Raw genomic sequence first — 26,437 nt, 5'->3', positions numbered from 1 at the left:
AATTGTGGTCCATGAAGCTGTGTGGTATAATCAGTGATCAAGCTTCATCTCTTCTTATGAACATTTAAACCAAGGGATTGGGAATTTGTTTGTTTTTAGAGAGAATTGGTGAGCCAAGGGATTGGGATCCAATCATATAAGATTGCCAAGCAAAATTCAATGAATGCATTGGTTGAGGAAGAGATAAAATGTTTTGATTCGGAGATCTCAATATCTCCTAACACCCAATGAACTCCCATCTCTCTGATCTATCCCTTTCTATTTACCTTCTGCAAAATTTCAATTCATGCAATCACCCCAATTCCCTTTTAATTTCAGCAATTTAACTTCTCGCACTTTAATTCTCGCAATTTAAGATTTAGTCATTTCAATTCCTTGCAATTTACATTTCCCGCCAATTTACTTTATGCAATTCATACCCAATTCTTGATTCCGCTCAACTAATCAAACTTCTAATTCGAATTGCTCATTCAACCAATCCTTGTGGGATTCGACCTCACTCTATTGTGAGTTTTTACTTGACAATAACCGGTGCACTTGCCGGAAGGAATTTTGCCGATTGTGCAATTTCCCTTAATCGTAGCTATACCCAGTTATAGCGCATCACTGCACCAGGCAGTACTAAGGATGCTTCATCTGAGGAAGACGCTTATGATCCTGAGAACCCATCAATGGAAGAAGTGAATTACATGGGAGAACCCTATGGAAACACCTATAATCCTTCATGGAGAAATCATCCAAATCTCTCATGGAAGGATCAACAGAGACCTCAACAAGGTTTCAATAACAATAATGGTGGAAGAAACAGGTTTAGCAATGACAAGCCTTTTCCATCATCTTCTCATCAACAGACAGAGAATTCTAAGCAGAGCCACTCTGACTTAGCAACCATAGTCTCTGATCTAATCAAAACCACTCAAAGTTTCATGACTGAAACAAGGTCCTCCGTTAGAAACTTGGAGGCACAAGTGGGTCAGCTGAGTAAGAAAGTTACTAAACTCCCTCCGAGTACTCTTCCAAGCAATACAGAAGAGAATCCAAAAGGAGAGTGCAAGGCCATCAACATGGCCGAATTTGGAGAGGAGAAAGAGGCAGTGAACGCCACTGAGAAAGACCTCAATGGATGTCCACTGGCCTCCAATGAGTTCCCTAATGAGGAACCATAGGAATCTAAGGCTCACAATGAGACCATAGAGATTCCATTGGATTTACTTCTGCCATTCATGAGCTCTGATGAGTATTCTTCCTCTGAAGAGGACGAAGATGTCACTGAAGAGCAAGTTGCTAAGTACCTTGGAGCAATCATGAAGCTAAATGACAAGTTATTTGGTAATGAGACTTGGGAGGATGAACTCCCTTTGCTCACCAAAGAACTAGATGACTTGACTAGGCAGAGATTACCTCAAAAGAGACAGGACCCTAGGAAGTTCTCAATACCTTGTACAGTAGGCACCATGACCTTCAAGAAGGCTTTGTGTGACCTAGGGTCAAGCATAAACCTCATGCCTCTCTCTGTAATGGAGAAGCTAGGGATCTTTGAGGTGCAAGCTGCAAAAATCTCACTAGAGATGGCAGACAATTCAAGAAAACAAGCTTATGGACTTGTAAAGGATGTTCTGGTAAAAGTTGAAAACCATTAAATCCCTGCTGATTTCATGGTCCTAGAGACTGGGAAGTGCATGGATGAATTCATCATCCTTGGCATACCCTTCCTAGCCACAGCAAAGGCTGTGATTGATGTTGACAGAGGAGAATTGATCATTCAAGTGAATGAAGAATCCTTTGTGTTTAAGGCTCAAGGATATCCCTCTGTAACCATGGAGAGGAAGCATGAAGAGCTTCTCTTAAAACAGAGTCAAACAAAGCCCCCACAGCCAACCTCTAAGTTTGGTGTTGGGAGGCCACAACCAAATTCTAAGTTTGGTGTTGAACCCCCACATTCAAACTCTAAGTTTGGTGTTGGGAGGTTCCAACATTGCTCTGAGTATCTGTTAGGCTCCATGAGAGCCCACTGTCAAGCTACTGACATTAAAGAAGCGCTTGTTGGGATGCAACCCAATGTTATATTTATCTATTTTCCATTGTTATTTTATGTTTTCTGTAGGTTGATGATCATGGGAAGTCACAAAATCAATTAAAAAAGCAAAAACAGAAAGAAAAATAGCACACCCTGGAGGAAAGCTTGCTGGCATTTAAACGCCAGTGAAGACAGCAAATGGGCGTTTAACGCCCAGTCTGGCACCATTCTGGGCGTTTAACGCCAGAAAGGGGCACCAGACTGGCGTTAAACGCCAGGATGGGGCAAGAAGCTGGCGTTAAACGCCAGAAATGGGCACCAGCCCGGTGTTTAACACCAGAATTGACAGAAGGAGCATTTTTGCTCGCCACTTGGTGCAGGGATGAATTTTCCTTGACACCTCAGGATCTGTGGACCCCATAGGATCCCCACCTACCCTACCACTCTCTCTCTTCTTCACCCATTCACCAATCACCTCAACGCCTCTTCCCCAAAAACCCCTCACCTATCAAATTCCACTATTCTCTTCACCACTCACATCCATCCTTCATAAAACTCCACCTACCTCACCTTTCAAATTCAAACCACTTTCCCTCCCAAACCCACCCATTATGGCCGAACTATACACCCCCTCTCCACTCCTATATAAACCCATCTTCACTCCTTCATTTTCACACAACCTAAACACTACTTCTCCCCCTTGGCCGAACCACAAAGCCTCCTCCATCTCATCTATTTCTTCTTCTTCTACTCTCTTCTTTCTTCTTTTGCTCGAGGACGAGCAAACCTTCTAAGTTTGGTGTGGTAAAAGCATTGCTTTTTGTTTTTCCATAACCATTTATGGCATCTAAGGCTGGAGAAACCTCTAGAAAGAGGAAAGGGAAGGCAAAAGCTTCCACCTCCGAGTCATGGGAGATGGAGAGATTCATCTCAAGGGTGCATCAAGACCACTTCTATGAAGTCGTGGCCATGAAGAAGGTGATCCCTGAGGTCCCTTTCAAACTCAAAAAGAGTGAATATCCGGAGATCCGACATGAGATACGAAGGAGAGATTGGGAAGTTCTTACCAACCCCATTCAACAAGTCAAAATCTTAATGGTTCAAGAGTTCTATGCTAATGCATGGATCACCAAGAACCATGATCAAAGTGTGAACCCGGACCCAAAGAATTGGCTTACAATGGTTCGGGGGAAATGCTTAGATTTTAGTCCGAAAAATGTAAGGTTGGCATTCAACTTGCCCATGATGCAAGGAGATGAACACCCTTACACTAGAAGGGTCAACTTTGATCAAAGGTTGGACCAAGTCCTCATAGACATTTGTGAAGAGGGCGCTCAATGGAAGAGAGATTCAAGAGGGAAGCCGGTTCAACTGAGAAGGCATGACCTCAAGCTCGTGGCTAGAGGATGGTTGGAGTTTATCCAATGCTCAATCATTCCCACTAGCAACCGGTCCGAAGTTACTATAGACCGGGCTATCATGATTCATAGCATCATGATTGAAGAGGAAGTAGAAGTTCATGAGGTTATATCCCAAGAACTTTATAAGGTGGCGGACAAGTCCTCTACCTTGGCAAGGTTAGCCTTCCCTCATCCCATTTGTCACCTCTGTTATTCAGTCGGAATTGACATAGAGGGAGACACCCTCATTGATGAGGACAAGCCCATCACTAAGAAAAGGATGGAGCAAACAAGAGATCCCACTCATCATGAAATCCTTGAGATGCCTCAGGGGATGCACTTTCCTCCACAAAACTATTGGGAGCAAATCAACACCTCCCTAGGAGAATTGAGTTCCAACATGGGACAACTAAGGGGGGGAGGAACACCAAGAACATTCCATTCTCCTCCATGAAATTAGAGAAGATCAAAGAATCATGAGAGAGGAGCAACAAAGACAAGGAAGAGACATTGAGGAGCTCAAGCACTCCATAAGATCTTCAAGAGGAAGAACAAGCCGCCATCACTAAGGTGGACCCGTTCTTTAATCTCCTTGTTCTTTAATTTCCTGTTTTTCAAATTTTTATGCCTATGTTTATCTATGTTTGTGTCTTATGATCATTAGTGTCTTAGTGTCTATGCCTTAAAGTGATGAATGTCCTATGAATCCATCACCTTTCTTAAATGAAAAATGTTCTTAATTGAAAAAGAGAAGAATTGCATGAATTTTGAATTTTATAATAGATTAATTATTTTGATGTGGTGGCAATACTTTTGGTTTCTGAATGTATGCTTGAACAGTACATATGTCTTTTGAATTTGTTGTTCATGAATGTTAGCTCTTGAAAGAATGATAAAAAAGGAGACATGTTACTGAGGATCTGAAAAATCATAAAAATGATTCTTGAAGCAAGAAAAAGTAGTGAATACAAAAAAAAAGAAAAAAAGAAAGGAAGAGAGGAAAAAGAAAAAGAAAAAAATAAAGTCATGATCCAAGGCAAAAAGAGTGTGCTTAAGAACCCTAGACACCTCTAATTGGGGACTCTAGCAAAGCTGAGTCACAATCTGAAAAGGTTCACCCAGTTATGTGTCTGTGGCATGTATGTATCCGGTGGTAATACTGGAAGACAGAGTGCTTTGGGCCACGGCCAAGACTCATAAAGTAGCTGTGTTCAAGAATCATCATACTTAACTAGGAGAATCAATAACACTATCTGGATTCTGAGTTCCTAGAGAAGCCAATCATTCTGAATTTCAAAGGATAAAGTGAGATGCCAAAATTGTTCATAGGCCAAAAGCTAAATCCCCGTTCATCTAATTAATACTGATCTTCATAGATGTTTTTGGAATTCACTGCATATTCTCTTCTTTTTATCTTATTTGATTTTCAGTTGCTTGGGGACAAGCAACAATTTAAGTTTGGTGTTGTGATGAGCGGATAATTTATACGCTTTTTGGCATTGTTTTTAGTATGTTTTTAGTATGTTTTAGTTAGTTTTTATTATATTTTTATTAGTTTTTAGTTAAAATTCACTTTTCTGGACTTTACTATGAGTTTGTGTGTTTTTCTGTGATTTTCGGTATTTTCTGGCTGAAATTGAGGGACCTGAGCAAAAATCTGAATCAGAGGCTAAAAAGGACTGCAGATGTTGTTGGTTTCCGACCTCCCTGCACTCGAAGTGGATTTTCTGAAGCTACAGAAGCCTAATTGGCGTGCTCTCAATTGCTTTGAAAAGTAGACATTCTGGGCTTTCCAGCAATGTATAATAGTTTATACTTTGCCCGATATTTGATGGCTCAAACAGGCGTTCCAAGTCAGCTCAAGAATTCTGGCGTTTAACGCTGGAACTGGCACAAGAATGGGAGTTAAACGCCCAAACTGGCACAAAAGCTGGCGTTTAACTCCAAGAAAAGTCTCTACACGAAAATGCTTCAATGCTCAGCCCAAGCACACACCAAGTGGGCCCGGAATTGGATTTTTATGTCATTTACTCATCTTTGTAAACCCTAAGCTACTAGTTCTCTACAAATAGGACCTTTTGCTATTGTATTTTCATCTTTTGATCACTTTAGATCTTAGGATCATCTTTTGATCATGTTTTTATGATTGAACCCTCTTTGGGAGGCTGGCCATTCGGCCATGCCTAGATCTTGTTCTTATGTATTTTCAACGGTGGAGTTTCTACACACCATAGATTAAGGTGTGGAGCTCTGCTGTACCTCGAGTATTAATGCAATTACTATTGTTCTTCTATTCAATTCAGCTTATTCTTGTTCTAAGATATCACTTGTTCCTCAACTTGATGAATGTGATGATCCGTGACACTCATCATCATTCTCACCTATGAACGTGTGCCTGACAACCACCTCCATTCTACCTTAGATTGAGTGGATATTTCTTAGATTCCTTAATCAGAGTCTTCGTGGTATAAGCTAGAATTGATGACGGCATTCAAGAGAATCCGGAAGGTCTAAACCTTGTCTGTGGTATTCTGTGTAGGATTCAAGGATTGAATGACTGTGACGAGCTTCAAACTCGCGATTGTGGGGCGTTAGTGACAGACGCAAAAGAATCACTGGATTCTATTCCGACATGATCGAGAACCGATAGCTGAATAGCCGTGCTGTGACAGAGCGCGTTGAACATTTTCACTGAGAGGACGGGACTGTAGCCATTGACAACGGTGATGCCCAACATACAGCTTGCCATGGAAAGGAGTAAGAAGGATTGGATGAAGGCAGTAGGAAAGCAGAGAGACGGAAAGGACAAAGCATCTCCATACACTTATCTGCAATTCTCACCAATGAATTACATAAGTATCTCTATCTTTATTTTATGCTTTATTCATAAATCATCCATAACCATTTGAATCCATCTGACTGAGATTTACAAGATGACCATAGCTTTCTTCATACCAACAATCTCCGTGGGATCGACCCTTACTCGCGTAAGGTTTATTACTTGGACGACCCAGTGCACTTGCTGGTTAGTTGTGCGAAGTTGTGATAAAGAGTTGAGATTGCAATTGTGCATACCATGTTGATGGCGCCATTGATGATCACAATTTCATGCACCACCCTTTATATAGCTTGCCATAGAAAGGAGTAATGAAAAACTAGAAGGAAGAAGTAGGAAAGCAGAGATTCAGAAGGAACACAGCACCTCCATACACCTATCCGAAATTCCCACCATTAGATTACATGAGTAACTTTATCTTTATTTTCTGTTTATTTACTATTATTTGATTTTCAAAATTCCATAATCAATTATTATCCGCCTGACTGAGATTTACAAGATGACCATAGCTTGCTTCATACCAACAATCTCTCTAGGATCGACCCTTACTCACGTAAGGTATTACTTGGACGACCCAGTACACTTGCTGGTTAGTTGTGCAGAGTTATGACAAAGTCTGATTCACGTTTGAGAGCACCAAGCCTTTGGAGCCATTGTTGATGATCACAATTTTGTCCACCAAGTTTTTGGCGCCGTTGCCGGGGATTGTTCGAGTATGGACAACTGACAGTTCATCTTGTTGCTCAGATTAGGTAATTTTCTTTTTGTTTTGTTTTCACAAATTTTTCAAAAATTTTTTTCCCTTTTTTTCGAAAATAAATAAAGAAAATACCAAAAAAATCATAAAATCATAAAAACTAAAAATATTTTGTGTTTCTTGTTTGAGTCTTGAGTCAATTTTTAAGTTTAGTGTCAATTACATATTCATATTGTTCTTGCATTTTTTCGAAAAATTCATGCATTCATGGTGTTCTTCATGATCTTCAAGTTGTTCTTGGTAAGTCTTCTTGTTTGATCTTGATGATTTCTTGTTTTGTGTCTTTTGTTGTTTTTCATGTGCATCTTTGCATTCATATTTTCTAAGCATTAAAGATTTCTAAGTTTGGTGTCTTGCATGTTTTCTTTGCATAAAAAATTTTTCAAAAATATGTTCTTGATGTTCATCATGATCTTCAAAGTGTTCTTGGTGTTCATCTTGACATTCATAGTGTTCTTGCATGCATCATGTATTTTGATCCAAAATTTTCATGTTTTGGGTCATTTTTATGTTTTTCTCTCTCATCATTAAAAATTAAAAAAAATCAAAAAATATATTTTCCTTAATTTTCTCATAATTTTCGAAAATTTGAGTTGACTTAGTCAAAAAATTTTAAAATTAGTTGTTTCTTACAAGTCAAGTCAAATTTTCAAATTTAAAAATCTTATCTTTTCAAAATCTTTTTCAAAAATCAAATCTTTTTCATTTTTCTCACTATTTTTCGAATTTTTTTTAAAATTGAATTTTAAAATCTTTTTCTTATCTTTAATTCATGATTTTCAAAGGCTTTACTAACAATTAATGTGATTGATTAAAAAATTTGAAGCTTGTTACTTTCTTGTTAAGAAAGGTTCAATCTTTAATTTCTAGAATCATATCTTTTAGTTTCTTGTTAGTCAAGTAATTAATTTTAATTTTAAAAAATCAAATCTTTTTCAAAATATCTTTTTCAACCATATCTTTTTAATCATATCTTTTTATCATATCTTTTTCAAATTATATCTTTTTCAAAAATTTGATTTTAAAATATCTTATCTAACTTCTTATCTTGTTATCTTTTCAAATTTGATTTTAATATCTTTTTCAACTAACTAATTAACTTTTTGTTTGTTTCTTATCTTTTTCAAAACCACCTAACTACTTCTCCCTCTCTAATTTTCGAAAATATCTCATCCTTTTTCAAAATTCTTTTTAAATTAACTAATTGTTTTAAATTTTAATTTCAATTATATCTTATCTTTAATTTTCAAAAATCATTAACTACTTTTTCAAAATTATTTTCGAATTCTCTCTCTCTTCTCTTCTTCTATTTATTTATTTATTCACTAACACTTCTCTTCACCTCTTTTCATCTCCAATCACTGCCCCTATCCTCACCCTTGTGATTGGATTCTCCACTCTTATTCCTTTCTTCTTCTACTAATAATAAGGATCCTCTTTGTCCAGATATAGAGGATTTCTCTTCCTTTTTCTTTTTCTCTTCTATTTCATATGAGCAGGAACAAAGGAAAAAGGCACTCTTGTTGAAGCTGATCCTGAACCTGAAAGGACTCTGAAGAGGAAACTAAGAGAAGCTAAATTACAACAATCCAGAGGCAACCTTTATGAAATTTTCGAATAAGAGGAGGAGATGGCAGCCGAACCCAACAACAATAATGCAAGGAGGATGCTTGGTGATTTTACTAAACCCACGTCCAAGTTTGATGGAAGAAGCATCTCAATTCCTGCCATTGGAGCAAACAATTTTGAGCTGAAACCTCAATTAGTTGCTCTAATGCAACAAAACTGCAAGTTTCATGGACTTCCATCTGAAGATCCTTATCAGTTTTTAACTGAGTTCTTGCAGATTTTTGAGACTATTAAGACGAATGGAGTAGATCCTGAAGTCTACAGGCTCATGCTTTTCCCTTTTGCTGTAAGAGACAGAGCTAGAACATGGTTGGACTCACAACCTAAAGATAGCCTGGACTCCTGGGATAAGCTGGTCACGGCCTTCTTGGATAAATGTTTTCCTCCTCAAAAGCTGAGCAAGCTTAGAGTGGATGTTCAAACCTTCAAGCAAAAAGATGGTGAATCCCTCTATGAAGCTTGGGAAAGATACAAGCAGATGACCAAAAAGTGTCCTTCTGACATGTTTTCAGAATGGACCATATTAGATATATTCTATTATGGTCTATCTGAGTTTTCCAAAATGTCATTGGACCATTCTGCAGGTGGATCCATTCACCTAAAGAAAACGCCTGCAGAAGCTCAAGAACTTATTGACATGGTTGCAAATAACCAATTCATGTACACTTCTGAGAGGAATTCCGTGAATAGTGGGACGCCTCAAAGGAAGGGAGTTCTTGAAATTGATGCTCTGAATGCCATATTGGCTCAGAACAAAGTGTTGACTCAGCAAGTCAACATGATTTCTCAAAGTCTGAATGGATGGCAAAATGCATCCAACAATACTAAAGAGGCAGCCTCTGAAGAAGCTTATGATCTTGAGAACCCTGCAATGGCAGAGGTTAATTACATGGGTGAACCTTATAAAAACACCTATAATTCATCATGGAGAAATCATCCAAATTTCTCATGGAAGGATCAACAAAAGCCTCAACAAGGCTTTAATAATGGTGGAAGAAACAGGCTTAGCAATAACAAGCCTTTTCCATCATCTTCTCAGCAATAGACGGAGAATTCTGAGCAGAGCCCCTCTAATTTAGCAAACTTAGTCTCTGATCTGTCAAAGGCCACTTTAAGTTTTATGAGTGAGACAAGATCCTCCATTAGAAATTTGGAGGCACAAGTAGGCCAGCTGAGCAAGAAGGTCACTGAAACTCCTCCCAATACTCTCCCAAGCAATACTGAAGATAATCCTAAGAGAGAGTGCAAGGCCATTGATATAGTCAATATGGCCGAATGCAAGGAGGAGGGGAGGACGTGAATCCCAATGAGGAAGACCTCATGGGACGTCTCTCAAGTAAGAAAGAGTTCCCTATTAAGGACCTAAAGGAATCTGAGGCTCATATAGAGACCATAGAGATTCCATTAAATCTCCTTTTACCATTCATGAGCTCTGAAGACTATTCTTCCTCTGAAGAGGATGAAGATTTGACTGGAGAGCAAGTTGCTCAATATCTAGGAGCCATCATGAAGCTAAATGCCAAGTTATTTGGTAATGAGAGGAAGCATGAACAGCTTCTCTCAATGCAGAGTCAAACAGAGCCCCCACAGTCAAACTCTAAGTTTGGTGTTGGGAGGCCACAACCAAACTCTAAGTTTGGTGTTGAACCCCCACATTCAAACTCTAAGTTTAGTGTTGGGAGGTCCCAACAATGCTCTGAACATTTGTAAAGCTCCATGAGAGCTCACTGTCAAGCTATTGACATTAAAGAAGCGCTTAATGGGAGGCAACCCAATTTTTATTTATCTAATTTTATTTTTATTTTATTGTTATTTTGTGTTTTATGAGGTTCATGATCATGTGGAGTCACGAAAAAAATACAAAAATTAAAAACAGAATCAAAAATAGCAGAAGAAAAATCACGCCCTGGAGGAAGGACTTACTGGCATTTAAACGCCAGTAAGGAGCATCTGGCTGGCGTTCAACGCTAGAAAATAGCATGGATCTGGCGTTGAACGCCAGAAACAAGCAACATCCCGGCGTTCAAACGCCAGGAATACACCCTGAGGAGTGCTGGCGCTGAACGCCAGAAACAAGCATGGACCTAGCGTTCAACGCCAGAAACATGCTGCACATGGGCGTTGAACGCCCAGAATGAGCATCACTTCGGTGTTTAAATGCCACAAATGTATGCAAAGGCATTTTACATGCCTAATTGGTGCAGGGATGTAAATCCTTGACACCTCAGGATCTGTGGACCCCACAGGAACACCTCAGGATCTGTGGATCCCACAAGATCATCTCAGGATCTGTGGACCTCACAGGATCCCCACCTATCTCACCCTCTCTCTTTCCATTCACGGTCATCCCTTCTGTTTTTCATTCACCACTCACATCCATCCACTCTTCCCCATACACACCACCTACCTTCAAAATTCAAAATCTCTTTCCCACCCAAACCCACCCTACATGGCCGAATACACCTCTCCCCCTCTCCTCCATAGTTTCTTCTTCTTCCTCTTCTCTTCTTTCTTTTCTTGCTCGAGGGCGAGCAATATTTTAAGTTTGGTGTGGTAAAAGCATAAGCTCTTTGTTTTTCCATAACCATTAATGGCACCTAAGGCCAGAAAAACCTCAAAAAAAAAGAAGAAGAGAAAAGGAAAGACAAAAAGCTTCTACCTCCGAGTCATGGGAGATGGAGAGATTCATCTCAAGGGTCCATAGCTCAGTAGAAGAAGCATTTGACTGCACATCAAGAGAGCATGAGGAATTCCCTCATCAAGAGATCCCTGAGATACCTCAGGGAATACATTTTCCTTCACACAATTATTGGGAGCAACTAAGGACAAGAGCACCAAAATCATTAGGGATCATGCAACAAAGGCAAGGAAGAGACATAGAGGAGCTCAAAGCACCATTGGTCCTTCAAGAAGGCGCCACCCTCACTAATGTGGACTCATTCCTTAACTTCCTTATTCTTAATTCTCTGTTTTTTGATTTTTATGCTTCATGTTTATCTATGTTTTGTGTCTTTATTACATGATCATTAGTATTTAGTAACTATGTCTTAAGGCTATAAATAATTCCATGAATCCTTCACCTCTCTTAAATAAAAAATGTTTCTAATTCAAAAGAACAAGAAGTACATGAATTTTGAAATTATCCTTGAATTTAGTTTAATTATATTGAAATGGTGACAATACTTTTTGTTTTCTGAATGAATGCTTAAACAGTGCATATTTTTTATCTTGTTGTTTATGAATGTTAAAATTGTTGGCTCTTGAAAGAATGAAGAAAAAGAGAAATGTTATTGATAATCTGAAAAATCATGAAATTGATTCTTGAAGCAAGAAAAAGCAGTGAAAGAACAAGGCTTGCAAAAAAAAAAAAAAGAAGAAGAAAAGTGGCAAAAAAAATAGAAAGAAAAAGAAAAAGCAAGCAGAAAAAGCCAATAGCCCTTAAAACCAAAAGACAAGGGTAAAAAGGATCCAAGGCTTTGAGCATCAATGGATAGGAGGGCCCAAGGAATAAAATCCAGGCCTAAGCGGCTAAATCAAGCTGTCCCTAACCATGTGCTTGTGTCATGAAGGCCCAAGTGAAAAGCTTGAGACTAAGTGGTTAAAGTCGTGATCCAAAGTAAAAAGAGTGTGCTTCAGAGCTCTGGACACCTCTAACTGGGGACTCTAGCAAAGCTGAGTCACAATCTGAAAAGGTTCACCCAGTCATGTGTGTGGCATTTGTGTATCCGGTGGTAATACTGGAAAACAAAGTGCTTAGGGCCACGGCCAAGACTCATAAAAGTAGTTGTGTTCAAGAATCAACATACTTAACTAGGAAAATCAATAACACTATCCGAAATTCTAAGTTCCTAGAGAAGCCAATCATTCTAAACTTCAAAGGAAAAAGTGAGATGCCAAAACTGTTTAGAAGCAAAAAGCTACAAGTCCCGCTCATCTAATTAGAATTAATATTCATTGATATTTTGGGATTTATAGTATATTCTCTTCTTTTTATCCTAATTGATTTTCAGTTGCTTGGGGACAAGCAACAATTTAAGTTTGGTGTTGTGATGAGCGGATAATTTATACGCTTTTTGGCATTGTTTTTAGGTAGTTTTTAGTATGATCTAGTTACTTTTAGGGATGTTTTCATTAGTTTTTATGCTAAAATCACATTTCTGGACTTTACTATGAGTTTGTGTATTTTTCTGTGATTTCAGGCATTTTCTGGCTGAAATTGAGGGACCTGAGCAAAACTCTAATAAAAGGCTGACAAAGGAGTGGTGATGCTGTTGGAATCTGACCTCCCTGCACTCGAAATAGATTTTCTCGAGCTACATAACTTCAAATGGTGCGCTCTCAACGGCTTTGGAAAATAGACATCCAGATCTTTCCATCAATATATAATAGTTCATACTTTATTCGAGATTTAACGACGTAAACTGGCGCTCAACGCCAGTTCCATGCTACATTCTGGAGTCAAACGCCAGAAACACGTTACGAACCAGAGTTGAACGCCCAAAACATGTTACAACTTGGCGTTCAACTCCAAGAAAAGTCTCAGCTCGTGGATAGATCAAGCTCAGCCCAAACATACATCAGGTGGGCCCCAGAAGTGGATTTATGCATCAATTACTTACTCATGTAAACCCTAGTAGCTAGTTTAGTATAAATAGAACTTTTTACTAGTGTATTAGACATCTTTGGACATTTAATTCTGAGATCTTGGGGGGCTGGCCATTCGGCCATGCCTGGACCTTCATCACTTATGTATTTTCAATGGTGGAGTTTCTACACACCATAGATTAAGGGTGTGGAGCTCTGCTGTACCTCAAGTTTTAATGCAATTACTACTATTTTCTATTCAATTCGATTTATTCCTGTTCTAAGATATTTGTTGCACTTCAACTTGATGAATGTGATGATCCGTGACACTTATCATCATTCTCACCTATGAACGCGCATGACTGACAACCACTTCCGTTCTACCTTAGACCGGGCGCATATCTCTTGGATTCCTTAATCAGAGACTAGTGAACAAACTAGGAGTGACATGGTTAGTATTTGAGTTGTGCCTAGGGTTAGGTATATTATGAAAAGTTAAACTGTTTCATTATAGACTTAATGAACCTATACTTGGGACAGGCTAACTATTCATACCGAAATTTATATAAGCTTTAAATACATACGTTAAACAGAGTAAAGAGATAAAGAGAAAAGAGTAATATAGATACAGAGAAAAGAGTAATCAGAGCAGAGTAAACAGACAAAGAGAAAAGAATAATACGATAAAGAGAATAGAGAACAAGCAGAGGGTCTGTTGAAAGGTCATTTGTTGCATTAAGGCAACTACAGAGATATTTGTGTGTTCATCTACTGCATTGAGGCAGTCAAATAGATGGTGGTACGACCACTGAGAATGCTTTCCTTGGATACCATGCTATAATGCTTTGCTATAAGACAGAGGTTTCTTATAGAGGTATCGAGATCAGTGTGCTCTTGTAAGACAAAGGGTGCTTATAGTGAGTGTTCTGTACTCATGTAAGACAAAGGTTGTTTACAGTGAGTGTGTTATACTCCTGTAAGACAAAGGTTGCTTACAGCGAGTATGTTGGGCATATATAGGCTAACAAATGCCACTCTGCAAGACAAAGGGTGCTTGCAATGGGTACCCCGCAAGACAAAGGGTGCTTGCAATGGGTATTGCCAACAGGAAAGCCTTATCCAGACAGAGGTTGCTGGGTAACGTCGAGAGCGGGTATGTAACCGACAAATGAGCTCATGGCCTTGATGCCAAGGCATCTTAGGCTAGTTTCACAAGCCTCTTTCATTTTTTTCATTAGGTTTTATGCACTTTCTTGAGCTATAAGCAAGTATTTGGGTGAGAAATTCATACATCCCTTGATTCAATTAAACTTGGTTATTTATGTGCTTTTTATAAGATTTTATGCAAATTTTACTTGATGATTGAATGAGGAATTCAAGGTGAGAAACTATTTTCTGAATAAAAGCATTTGATGCTCCCTGCACGTATTCACTCTGTTGCATGAAAGAGTAGGCAAGGAGCTAAGTTTGGTGTTCTCACACCAACTTAGGTCTAGAAAATTACAAGCATAAATGCATGCCAACAGTTTCTCAAGTTCTTGGAGAATAAGCAACTTCCAAAAATATTGTAGGAAGTCAATCAATCACTTGGAGGGTAAGATAAACCATCATCCACTGAGAACAAAGAAAGATACAAAAGTTATGGATGATGATGACAAGGAAGAAACAAGAAGACACCAAGAGGTTGTATTGTTACTAAACTGTTGCTACCTTAAAATGTTTTAACTGGAAGTTTGAATGTACCCCCTGCTGAGTAGTTTACCTTTAATTTGAATTCTGCTTGTTTGTTCTTTAATTTTCCTTAAGTATTCTGGTTTAAGTGCCTATTTCACTTTCACTTTGCTTGAATGTATGTCTTATCCCCTCTTACTTTTAATTGAATAAAAGAAAATATTTGAAACAAAAAGTGAAATTGTCCAATTTCGGTAGGAAATAGAATAATATTAAGTGATGGTATATGTTTGATTGTTTAGCAAGCTTAGGAATAAAGATGAAGGGTAGAAAGTCCCTAAAGTATGATTTTGGCTGCTGTATGTGAAACCTTAGTGAATAAACATCCTTGGAAGAAAGAAAAAAAATAAGAAGGAAAGGAAGAAAAGCCAAAAGCTGGCAACAAAAAAAAATAAAAGAAACAAAGAATAACCTAAACACCAATAGCTTGAACCTTAAGACACATGCCAGTGGTATTTTTGTACTAGGATCTACTTTGATAATTAAGTTCTAAGGAGTGTTTCAACACTTGGTAACTTGGTTTAACTAACCCGGGATTATCAACCGAAAGTCCACTATCAAGAGCAACCTAGTTACAAGGCATTTAGTGACCTAAAGAGATGCTGGGCACCAATGTTCTTAAGATGAATTATGAGACAAGTGTCTGTGGTGTGTATGTGTTGACTGAAAACAAAGCTAAAAGCTGCTGCAACACATAACACTAAGCTGCAACTGAAGAATAAGTTTCCAATTAAAAGAAAAGCAAAAATCAAACACCAAGGACCAATGAAAAATAAGGTTTCACAGCAGCACCTTAGTTAGCACTTAGAGGGACGTTTTACACCTAAAAACTAATAAAGGTTGAGCTGCAGATATATCTGGCATAAAACCCCATGAATCAAGTTTAACTATTTTCTGATAAGGACCTCTAGTTCTCTCTGCTTTCATTCATTTATCTCATGTTTTAGTGCTTTTTTGGGGACAAGCAAGATTTAAGTTTGGTGTTGTGATGCCAAGGCATATTACGCTAGTTTCACAAGCCTTTTTGATTTGTTTTCTTTAGGTTTTATGCACTTTCTTGAGCTATAGGCAAGTATTTAGGTGAGAAATTCATACATCCCTTGATTCAATTAAACTTGGTTATTTATGTGCTTTTTATAAGATTTTATGCAAATTTTACTTGATGATTGAATGATGCAAACATCTTGTGATTATAGAAAACTTTGATGTAATTGTTTGATTGATAATAGGTGGAAAGGAAGCTGAGGAAGGGAAAGCAAATAAGCAACAAAAGGGCCATGAAAAGGAGCAAAGGAAGCAACGTTGGTGGCCAAAGTTGGCTCACCAATGTTGCCTCAAAAGTTAATGAAGAGGAGGAGAGGCTAACGTTGGAGCCAAAGCTGGCCTCCAACGTTACCTCAAACGTCCATGCTCAAGAGGTGCAAAGTTAGAGCCAAAGTTGGCCTCCAACTTTGCCTCAAACGTCTATAATCAAGAGGCCATAGTTGGAGCCAAAGTTGGCCTCCAACTTTGCTTCAAACGTGGCTTAAGCAAGAAAGAGAAGGCAACGTTTGAGCCAAAGTTGGACCTCAAATGTTGGCTATGAAGAATTCAAGGTGCATAGTTGGAGCTAAAGTTGGCCTCCAACTATGCCTCAAGCTACTAAACTCATGGTGAAACGTTGGAGCCAAAGTTGGTGGTCCAACGTTGCTGGCAACGTTGAAGGAAAGAGGTGACAACATTGGAGGGAACGTTGGTGATCCAACGTTACCTGCAACGTGGTCGACGATTTCAAGTTTAGGAGTTGGAAAAATGTGCAGTGACGCGTACGCATGGGTGAACCAATGTTTGTGCACCAACATTAGGTCCAATGTTGGGTCCAACATTGCGTCCAACTTAATAACAAACGTCCCAGCACTATTTTGAGAAGTTTGACCCAACATTGCTCAAATGTTGACACCCAACGTGAACTCCAACTTCAATGCAAAATGGTACCTGATGAGCGGATATTTTATACGCTTTTTGGGGGTAATTTCATGTAGATTTTAGCATGTTTTAGTTAATTTTTAGTAGAATATTATTCGTTTTTAGGCAAAAATCATATTTCTGGACTTTACTATGAGTTTGTGTGTTTTTCTGTGATTTCAGGTATTTTCTGGCTGAAATTGAGGGAGCTGAGCAAAAATCTGACTTAGGCTGAAAAAGGACTGCTGATGCTGTTGGATCCTGACCTCCCTGCACTCGAAATGGATTTTCTGGAGCTACAGGAGTCCAATTGGCGCGCTCTCAACGGCGTTGGAAAGTAGACATCCAGGGCTTTCCAGCAATATATAATAGTCCATACTTTGCGCGAGGATAGACGACGTAACTTGGCGTTAAACGCCAAGTTCATGCTGCTGTCTGGAGTTAAACGCCAGAAAAACGTCATTATCCGGAGTTGAACGCCCAAAACACGTCATAACCTGAAGTTTGACGCCAAGAAAGGCCTTTGCACGTGGAAAGCTTTAGTCTCAGCCCCAGCACACATCAAGTGGGCCCCAGAAGTGGATTTCTGCACCAATTATCTTAGTCTATTCATTTTCTGTAAACCTAGGTTATTAGTTTACTATTTAAACAACTTTTACAGACATTTCTTGTACCTCATAACATTTTCAGATCTGAATTACATACTTTGTGACGGCATGAGTCTCTAAACTCCATTGTTGGGGGTGAGGAGCTCTGCAGCGTCTCGATGATTTAATACAATTCCTTTGTTTTCCATTCAAACACGCTTGTTCTTATCTAAGATGTTTATTCGCGCTTAACTGTGGAGAAGGTGATGATCCGTGACACTCATCACCTTCCTCAACCCATGAACGTGTGCCTGACAACCACCTCCGTTCTACATCAGATTGAATGAATATCTCTTAGATTCCCCAACAGAATCTTCGTGGTATAAGCCGGATTGATGGCGGCATTCATGAGAATCCGGAAAGTCTAAACCTTGTCTGTGGTATTCCGAGTAGGATTCCGGGATTGAATGACTGTGACGTGCTTCAAACTTTAACCTGCTGGGCGTTAGTGACAGACGCAAAAGAGTGATTCTATTCCAGTAGGAGCGGGAACCAACCGGTGATTAGCCGTACTGTGACAGAGTGCGTGCATAGTTTTCACTGCGAGGATGGGAAGTAGCCATTGACAACGGTGACACCCTACATAGAGCTTGCCATGGAAGGAACCTGCGTGTGAGAAGAAGATCTCAAGGAAGAGTTGAAATCAGAGGACAAAGCATCTCCAAAACTCCAACATATTTCCTAGTGCTGCAAATCAAAGTAACATTGTTCCCTCTTTTATCAATTCCAATAATTTCACTTTTAATCCAAATAATCCTATTGACATCCTAACTAAGATTAATAAAATAAATATTGATTGCTTCAAACCAATAATCTCTGTGGATTCGACCCTTACTCACGTAAGGTATTACTTGGACGACCCAGTACACTTGCTGGTTAGTTGAACGGAATTGTGCTCTGAGAAAGTAATCAGTTAGTTAAATTAGTTCTCTTTGGCACATGCCAAGGAGCCTTTAATTAAGGATCACAATTTCGTCCACCAAGTTTTTGGCGCCGTTGCCGGGGATTATTGAGTTTGGACAATTGAAGGTTTATTTTATTTCTTAGATTAGGAATAATTTATTTTTATTTTTATTTTTATTTTTATTGTTATAGAGTCATTAAATTTTGATAGGATAGTTTCTTTTCAAGAACATCTGCATCAAGTGTCATATTTATTCCCAATTGGCTTATATTCTTGATAAGGGAGCACCAGTACTTTTGAAAATCTTTTTCAAAAATAATTTTTCTTGATTTAATCTTGTGCCAAACTCCAAGTTTGGTGTTTTATTGTTAATTTTTATAATTTTCGAAAATTTATTTTGGTTTTCTAAAAATTTTAAGTTTGGTGTTCTTCCTTGTGTTCTTGGTGTTCTTGTGAATCTTCAAAGTGTTCTTGAGTTTTTCTTGTGCCTTGATCTTAAAATGTTTAAGTTTGGTGTTCCTTGGTGTTTTCCCTCCAAAAATGTTCGAAAATTAAGGAGCATTAGATCTAAAAATTTTAAGTCTTGTGTCTTTTGTGTGTTTTTCTCTTTCATCATAAAATTCAAAATTCAAAAATTTTTATTTTTCTAACTAATTTTGAACAATTTTTTTTCGAAAATCTTTTATAAAAATTCAATTTTCAATTTCAAAATATTTCCACTTTCTTTTATTTATTTCGTTTTTATTTTATTTTAAAAAAAATATATATTTTTAACTTCTTTTTTTATTTATTCCATTTTTATTGCTACATTCCAAACTATAAATTCTCAACTTGTATTCCATTATGGAAGTAAGTATGAGTGAACAGTCCAAGAGGACTCTGGGGTCATATGCTAACCCCACTACTGCTTCATATGGGAGTAGTATCTGTATACCTTCCATTGGAGTTAGTAGCTTTGAGCTGAATCCTCAGCTCATTATCATGGTGCAGCAAAACTGCCAGTATTCTGGTCTTCTACATGAAGAACCTACAGAGTTTCTGGCACAATTTCTGCAAATTGCTGATACAGTACATGATAAGGAAGTGGATCAGGATGTCTACAGATTACTACTGTTTCCATTTGCTGTAAAAGATCAAGCTAAGAGGTGGTTAAACAACCAACCTAAGAACAGCATAAAAACATGGAAACAGCTGTCAGAAAAATTCCTGAATCACTATTTCCCTCCCAAACGGATGACACAGCTAAGACTAAGCATCCAAGGCTTCAAACAAGGAGATAATGAATCCCTTTATGATGCATGGGAGAGATACAGAGAGATGCTAAGAAAATGCCCCTCTGAAATGTTTTCAGAATGGGTGCAATTAGACATCTTTTACTATGGGCTTACAGAAAAAGCTCAGATTTCTCTAGACCACTCAGCTGGTGGATCTATACACATGAGAAAAACAATTGAAGAAGCTCAAGAGCTTATTGATACAGTTGCCAGAAATCAGCATCTGTATCTAAACAGTGAATCTTCCATGAAAGAAGAAGCTAAAACAGTAACTGCAGAACTCAATCCGATGGATCAGGCTAATGAATTCAATCAGCAATTAGATTTTCTAACTCAGCAGCTAGCCGAATTCAAGGAAATATTACAGGAAACAAGAATGGCTAACAGGAACATGGAAGTACAATTAAAGCAGACAGAAAAGCAGCTGTCAAAACATATAACAGAAGAATGCCAAGCAGTTCAATTAAGAAGTGGGAAAACATTAAATACCTCACTTCAAGGTAGCAAGAAGACAGGAAATGAACAAATGGCTACTAAAAATCCCTCTGAGGACAAGCAGAGCCCAGAAAGGGATAAAGCTGGCGCTGAACGCCCAAACCATGCTTATTCCTGACGTTCAACGCCAGAAACAAGCATGGATCTGGCGTTGAACGCCCAAAAGGAGCATGGTTCTGGCGTTCAAACGCCAGTAACAAACAAGGAAGGGGCGTCTAACGCCACTCCAGCTCCCACCACTGGCATTCAAATACCAGTGGGGAATCAGTCACATACAAGTGCTGATAACAACCCTTCTAAAAAGGCTTCCCAACCCACTTCTGTAGGTAATAAACCTGCAGCAACTAAGGTTGAGGAATACAAAGCCAAAATGCCTTATCCTCAAAAACTCCGCCAAGCGGAACAGGATAAGCAATTTGCCCGCTTTGCAGACTATCTCAGGACTCTTGAAATAAAGATTCCGTTTGCAGAAGCACTTGAGCAAATACCCTCTTATGCTAAGTTCATGAAAGAGATCTTAAGTCATAAGAAGGATTGGAGGGAAACTGAAAAAGTTTACCTCACTGAAGAATGCAGTGCAGTCATTCTGAAAAGCTTACCTGAGAAGCTTAAAGATCCTGGGAGCTTTATGATACCATGCACATTAGAAGGTGTTTGTACCAAGCAAGCTTTATGTGATCTTGGGGCAAGTATCAACCTAATACCTGCATCTACTATCAGAAAGCTTGGTTTAGCTGAAGAAATTAAACCAACCAGGATATGTCTTCAACTTGCTGATGGCTCCATTAAATACCCATCAGGCGTGATTGAAGACATGATTGTCAAGGTTGGGCCATTTGCCTTTCCTACTGACTTTGTGGTGCTGGAAATGGAGGAGCACAAGAGTGCAACTCTCATTCTAGGAAGACCTTTCCTAGCAACTGGCCGAACCCTCATTGATGTCCAAAAAGGGGAAGTAACCTTGAGAGTCAATGAGGAAGAGTTCAACTTGAATGTTGTTAAAGCCATGCAACATCCAGACACCCCAAATGACTGCATGAGTGTTGATCTCATTGATTCTCTGGTAAGAGAGGTCAACATGGCTGAGAGTCTCGAATCAGAGCTGGAGGACATCTTTAAAGATGTTCAGCCTGATTTGGAGGAATCAGAGAAGATAATAGAACCTCTGAAAATCCCTCAAGAAGAAGAGAAACCTCCAAAACCCGAGCTCAAACCATTACCACCATCCCTGAAATATGCATTTTTGGGAGAAGGTGAGACCTTTCCTGTAATTATAAGCTCTACCTTAGAGCCACAGGAAGAGGAAGCACTAATTCAAGTGCTAAGGACGCACAAGACAGCTCTTGGGTGGTCCATTAGTGATCTCAAGGGCATTAGCCCAGCCAGATGCATGCACAAAATCTTGTTGGAGGATGACGCCAAGCCAGTGGTTCAACCACAAAGGCGGCTGAACCCAGCTATGAAAGAAGTGGTGCAAAAAGAGGTCACTAAATTACTAGAGGCTGGGATTATTTATCCTATTTCTGACAGCCCCTGGGTGAGCCCTGTCCAAGTTGTCCCTAAGAAGGGTGGCATGACAGTGGTTCATAATGAAAAAAATGAATTGGTTCCTACAAGGACAGTTACAGGGTGGCGTATGTGCATTGATTACAGAAGGCTCAATACAGCCACCAGAAAGGATCATTTTCCTTTACCATTCATAGACCAGATGCTAGAAAGACTAGCAGGTCATGAATACTACTGCTTTCTGGATGGATATTCAGGTTATAATCAAATTGCAGTAGATCCCCAGGATCAGGAGAAAACGGCCTTCACATGTCCATCTGGAGTATTTGCATACAGAAGGATGCCATTTGGCCTGTGCAATGCACCTGCAACCTTTCAGAGGTGCATGCTCTCTATTTTCTCTGATATGGTGGAAAAATTTCTGGAAGTCTTCATGGATGATTTTTCAGTATTTGGAGACTCATTCAGCTCCTGCCTTAACCATTTAGCACTTGTTCTGAAAAGATGCCAAGAGACTAACCTGGTTTTAAACTGGGAAAAGTGTCACTTTATGGTAACTGAAGGAATTGTCCTTGGGCACAAAATTTCGAACAAGGGGATAGAGGTAGACCAAGCTAAGGTGGAAGTAATTGAAAAATTACCACCACCTGCTAATGTTAAGGCAATCAGAAGCTTTCTGGGACATGCAGGGTTCTATAGGAGGTTTATAAAGGATTTTTCAAAAATCGCCAAACCTCTGAGCAACCTGCTAGCTGCAGACACGCCATTCATCTTTAATGAAGAGTGTCTGCAGGCATTTGAAACTCTGAAAGCTAAATTGGTTACAGCACCAATTATCTCTGCACCAGACTGGACATTACCATTTGAACTAATGTGTGATGCCAGTGACCATGCCATTGGTGCAGTATTGGGACAAAGGCATGACAAGCTTCTTCATGTCATTTACTATGCCAGCCGTGTGCTAAATGATGCACAGAAGAATTACACAACCACAGAAAAAGAGCTACTTGCAGTGGTTTACGCCATTGACAAATTTAGATCCTACTTAGTAGGATCAAAAGTGATTGTGTACACTGATCATGCTGCTCTTAAATATCTACTCACAAAGCAGGATTCAAAACCCAGACTCATCAGATGGGTGCTGCTCCTGCAAGAGTTCGATATAGAAATAAGAGACAGAAAAGGGACAGAAAATCAGGTAGCAGATCACCTGTCCCGAATAGAACCAGTGGAAGGGGCGTCCCTCCCTCTCACTGAAATTTCTGAAACCTTTCCTGATGAGCAATTACTAGCCGTCCAGGAAGTGCCGTGGTTTGCAGACATTGCAAACTACAAGGCAGTAAGATTCATACCCAAAGAGTACAGTAAGGTGCAATCAAAGAAATTAATCACAGATGCAAAGTACTATCTTTGGGATGAACCATATCTCTTTAAGAGATGTGCAGACGGAGTAATCCGTAGATGTGTGCCTAAAGAAGAAGCACAGAAGATCCTCTGGCATTGCCATGGATCACAGTATGGAGGACATTTTGGAAGTGAACGAACAGCCACAAGAGTCCTCCAGAGTGGCTTCTACTGGCCTACTCTCTATAAAGATTCCCGAGCATTCGTACTTAATTGTGATAGTTGCCAGAGATCAGGCAACCTGCCTCACAGTTATGCTATGCCTCAACAAGGAATCCTGGAAATTGAGTTGTTTGATGTATGGGGCATTGACTTCATGGGACCTTTCCCACCATCATACTCAAACACCTATATTCTGGTGGCAGTGGATTATGTATCCAAATGGGTGGAAGCTATAGCAACACCCACTAATGACACTAAAACAGTGTTAAAATTCCTCCAGAAACATATCTTCAGCAGATTTGGTATCCCTAGAGTGTTAATCAGTGATGGGGGTACTCATTTCTGTAATAGGCAGCTCTACTCTGCTCTAGTACGTTATGGAGTCAACCACAGGGTGGCTACTCCATATCACCCACAAACTAATGGGCAGGCTGAAGTCTTAAATAGAGAACTTAAAAGAATCCTGGAACGGACTGTAATTAACCGTAGAAAGGATTGGGCAAGAAGCTTGGATGATGCTCTGTGGGCATATAGAACAGCATTCAAAACCCCTATAGGGACCTCTCCATACCAGCTTGTGTATGGAAAGGCATGTCACTTGCCAGTGGAACTGGAACACAAAACCTATTGGGCAACCAGATTCCTGAACCTTGATGCCAAGTTAGCTGGAGAAAAACGATTACTCTAATTAAATGAGCTAGAGGAATTTAGACTCAATGCTTTCGAAAATGCAAAAATTTACAAAGAGAAAGCAAAAAGATGGCATGATAAGAAATTGTCATCCAGAGTCTTTGAGCCAGGACAGAAAGTTCTGCTATTTAATTCAAGGCTCAAATTATTCCCTGGGAAATTAAAATCCCGGTGGAGAGGTCCATATGTAATCACAAGTGTATCACCATATGGATACATAGAACTTCAGGATAGTGACTCTAACAAAAAGTTCATTGTCAATGGACAAAGAGTTAAACACTATCTTGAAGATAATTTCGAGCAAGAATGCTCAAGACTGAGATTACATTGAATATCAGTGTCAGTCCAGCTAATGACATTAAAGAAGCGCTTGCTGGGAGGCAACCCAGCCATTTACAAAGTTTATTTACTGATTAAATAAATTTTCTTTTCTTTACAGGTTTGAGTCCAAGTATCTTCAAAGGTGAATTAGTAATTGATTGAAGTCCCAAGAGTTACAGAGAAATTTGGAAGCTCACTGGCATGAAAAAGCCAGTAAGAAATACTTTGGGCGTTAAACGCCCAAAAGAAGCACCCACTGGGCGTTCAACGCCAGTAAGGGTAGCCTTCTGGGCGTTAAACGCCAAGAAGAAGCATCTTCTGGGCGTTAAACGCCAGAAAGATGCACCTTCTGGGCGTTTAACGCCAATCTGCTAGCATTCTGGGCGTTTAGAAAAACGCCCAGTAAAGAAGGACCTCCTGGCGTTAAACGCCAGGAAGAATCATCACATGGGCGTTGAACGCCCAGGAGAAGCAACATCTGGGCGTTAAACGCCCAACCCATGCACCATGTGGGCGTTTAACGCCAGGATGGTGGGAGGAGGTACAATTTCGTTTTTCTTTGCATTTTTTCAAAATTTTTATGTTTCAATTCATGATTTCTTGCATAAACATATTTTAAATTATCACTTTCAATTCCAAAAGTTTTTATCCTAATTTCTAAAATCCAATGATTGCAAATTTTTTAGATTTATCTTAACCCAAAAGAACAAATGGCTTTCCAATTTAAGCCATCAGCTTTTCAAATTTGTTTCCAACACATCTTTAACTCCTTTTAAAAATCCTTTTCAAAATTAAAAATTCAATTCTATCTTTTAAATTTTGATTTATATCTTTTCCTTTTTAAAATTATATCTTTTTCTGATCATATCTTTTAAAATTATATCTTTTATCTTATCTCTTTCTTATTTTTTCGAAAATTTACCCACCCCTCCCTATATCTTGTGTTCGGCGCCCTCCTCATCATCACCAGTCCACATTGCTCTCCTCCTATCCCTCTTCTTTCCTCTCTTTTGCTTGAGGACAAGCAAAGCTCTAAGTTTGGTGTGTTTTCCCGTGATCACAAAAACTATTGTGTCTCTTGATCATGGCCCCTAAAGGGAAACAAACCACCCCAAGAGGAAAGAAAGAAAGCGTTCCAAAGCCACTTTGGAACCAAGGGAAGTTCTTAACTAAAGAACATTCAGACCATTACTACAAGATAATGAGTCACAGATCAGTGATCCCGGAAGTCAGATTTGATCTGAAAGAAGATGAATATCCGGAGATCCAAGAGCAAATTCGGAACAGGAATTGGGAAATTCTGGCCAATCCTGAAACGAAAGTGGGGAAGAATATGGTTCAAGAATTCTATGCTAATCTATGGCAGACAGAAAGGCAAAGAATCATTGGAGCTGCTATCTTTGACCATAAGACAGTGGTCAGAGGAAAAATCATTTATACCCATTCTGACAGGATCAGGGAGGTATTCAAGATCCCTCAACTGAAAGATGACCCAGACTCCTTTAATAGGAGAATGATAAGGGTCAATAAAGGGCTGGATAAGGTTCTGGAGGACATATGCATCCCTGGAGCCAAATGGACTACCAGTACAACTGGCATCCCAGTCCAACTCAAAAGAGAAGATCTAAAACCAGTAGCCAGAGGCTGGCTGGACTTTATTTGTCGTTCCATCTTGCCCACCAGCAACCATTCTGAAGTTACCATCAAAAGAGCTGTCATGATTCACTGCATCATGTTGGGAAAAGAAGTGGAAGTCCATCAGCTGATCTCCTGTGAGCTATATAAAATAGCAAACAGGAATTCTAAGGACGCCAAATTGGCTTATCCAAGCCTAGTTTCTATGCTTTGCAAAGAGGCTGGAGTAAAGATGGGAATAACTGAATATATCCCAATTGAAAAGCCCATTACTGGAATATCAATGGTCAGGCAACAGCAACAAGAGGATCCTGTCAGAAGGAGAGCACAAGAAGCCCTCCCAGAACTGCCCCAATATGAATATTGGGAACAACTTGAGGCTTCTGTTTCCAGATTGCAAGAAGCTATGGATCAAATAAAGGAAGAACAGAATAATCAAGGTAGCATGATTTGCAAACTGCTCAAGGAACAAGAGGAGCAAGGGCATGATCTAAGGGAGCT

The 26,437-nt window shown here is 39.2% G+C and overlaps 1 non-coding gene across 1 annotated transcript; it reads right to left on the bottom strand.

Annotated features, from left to right (window-relative positions):
* Positions 1-9,039: 9,039 nt before the first annotated feature.
* On the bottom strand, positions 9,040-9,143 carry LOC112804341 (small nucleolar RNA R71). The gene has a single exon (XR_003202951.1). It is a non-coding gene; the product is annotated as a small nucleolar RNA R71 (small nucleolar RNA).
* Positions 9,144-26,437: the final 17,294 nt, after the last annotated feature.

The sequence above is a fragment of the Arachis hypogaea genome, chromosome 5 (assembly GCF_003086295.3).
Source record: "Arachis hypogaea cultivar Tifrunner chromosome 5, arahy.Tifrunner.gnm2.J5K5, whole genome shotgun sequence".
Taxonomy (NCBI): Eukaryota; Viridiplantae; Streptophyta; class Magnoliopsida; order Fabales; family Fabaceae; genus Arachis; species Arachis hypogaea.
This window is presented reverse-complemented; position numbering and strand designations above follow the sequence as displayed.